General features: G+C 36.4%; 1 non-coding gene across 1 annotated transcript; it reads right to left on the bottom strand.

Moving 5' to 3' along the window:
• Positions 1 to 740: 740 nt before the first annotated feature.
• Positions 741 to 862, bottom strand: LOC129406695 (small nucleolar RNA SNORA84). The gene has a single exon (XR_008631168.1). It is a non-coding gene; the product is annotated as a small nucleolar RNA SNORA84 (small nucleolar RNA).
• Between the last annotated feature and the right edge of the window lie 1333 nt (positions 863 to 2195).

Here is a 2195-nt window from a genome sequence, read left to right as displayed (position 1 = left end):
CCTAATTTTAAACCTAGACATAAAATTTGGTATATGATAAGTTTCAGTTTGCTTTAGTATGTAAAATTAAATTATTTCTAAAAGCATTGTATCCTTAATTTCAACAAAATCAGTGTATTTCAGTTTAAATAAAATTAAATGACATAGTACTAATACATATTTGTCTAAATAGAGTTTATATAATCAGCAATGAGAGAAGTGGTTTGCCAAATGATAATGCAACTCATTATAAATTTGAATTTGTTGTCTCTTAAAGCAATTGTGAAATGTATAAAGTTAATATGTAAACTAAGTTCAATAAAGTTATGTAAATAACATCAAATTACAAAATTGTTAATACCTAGGATGAAGTTATAAATGTGTGCCCTCTGTCAGTCTAATCTCTAATACAGTCTGGTACTGGCATTTGATATAACAGATATAGGATTTTTTAATAGAAAATATGTTGTTTTTCATCCAAAAGTTTGTTACAAAGAACAAGTCAACAATAAATACAAAATTTTGGTTTAAGATAGATTCATGATAAATAGTGCTAAATTTAGTTAATTTCTATAGTTTTGTAAGTAAAATTTATACTTTATTAAAATAGTAAATAATGCATACATGTTTGTACACATTTTCAGCGCCATCATTACTGAGTTTTTGGAATCATCATAACTGCTTTATCATGAATAACAATATTTAGCAAATCATTTTCTTAAAAGAACCAAATTTTCTTTTCTTTTCTTTTCTTTTTTTCCCCATGTCTCAGTGATGGGACTATAGAGGCTGCTGAGGAAGAATAGCCCCACGCACACATCATAGCATAGCTCTGACCCCTTCTATGCATTAAAGAAGAATCGAATTTGAAGTTCCCAAGGATTCCTAGTAGACAAATAAATTACTCCAATTTAGCTTCGTCATTTTTATCATGGGCTGGAGCGATAGCACAACGGTAAGGCATTTGCCTTGCACGCAGCCGACCCGGGTTCAATTCCTCCGCCCATCTCAGAGAGCTCCGCAAGTTACCGAGATTATCTAGCCCGCACCGCAGAGCCTGGCAAGCTACCCTTGGCGTATTTGATATGCCAAAAACAGTAACAACAAGTCTCACAATGGAGACGTTACTGGTGCCTGCTTGAGCAAATCGATGAGCAACGGGATGACAGTGATACAGCAATTTTCGTCATAATCAAGAACTAGAAATTTCCTAGAACTTTAATCTAGATCTGGATAATGTGATTCATGTAGAATGCATATTTAGAATATGTTCAGAAAAAAAAAAAAAAGAAAACGAAAATTCTCAAACGAATACTGCAGCCAGAGCCCTGACTACCAGGGTAGTTACATGAAAGTAACTGCCTCAGGTGTCTCTATCTTCATAGGAACGTCTTTCAGAGGAACTTGGTTTTTAATTTTTGACTTCTGTTCCTTTTTTTTTTTTTTTTGCTTTGGGGAAACACCAGGCAGTGCTCAGGGGTTACTCCTGACTCTTCACTGTTAGTGCTCAGGAAACTATATAGGACACAGGGGGTTAAACCTAGCTTGACACTTGAGAGACAAGAGCCCTACCTGCATTCTATTGCTCAGAACCCACTCCCCACTCCCACCCCCACCCCCCACCCCCACAGCCTTTAATTGGGGATTTTTTTGCTGCGGGAGTTTGGCTCACAAGGAAGTTAAGTGACATTGAAGTAGTGGGGGTATAGCCAAGAGGCACAACCCCCTCCTACCCCCAGCCCCCGCCCCGTGCCTTAGAACCTTCAACCACTCTAATCCGACATCTCTGAGTGTAACTGACCAGAATGAGGGAAGTTATCTTTTTGCCAGATTTCCTCTTTCCGAGTCTCTAAGAACTGCTTCCTCTTGCCCGCTCTCAGGCTTCAGCTACCTCATTGTATTCTGTCAAGTTCTGTACCTAGTTCGGAACTTTCCGCAGTAGTACACTTTGCTTCTATCCGGTCTCTTATATACAGTATTTAACAATATTCAGATAAAGGCAGCATACAAAGACAAAAGAGAAAACATGTAAAACAAATTTTGTACACATGATCCTTAATCATAAATCATTTAGCAACTCTTTAATAAGTAATACCAGAATGGAATCAATTTAAAAAGTTTTTAGTACCCAATTTGGGCTTCCTATAGTTACCATGCTTTTATTTTTGTAATATACCCACCCATGTATATTATTACATCTTAATGCTGATAACCAA

The sequence above is a fragment of the Sorex araneus genome, chromosome 7, assembly GCF_027595985.1.
Source record: "Sorex araneus isolate mSorAra2 chromosome 7, mSorAra2.pri, whole genome shotgun sequence".
NCBI classification, from domain to species: Eukaryota; Metazoa; Chordata; class Mammalia; order Eulipotyphla; family Soricidae; genus Sorex; species Sorex araneus.
The sequence above is the reverse complement of the archived record's forward strand: the minus strand, read 5'-3'. Positions and strand labels throughout refer to the sequence as shown.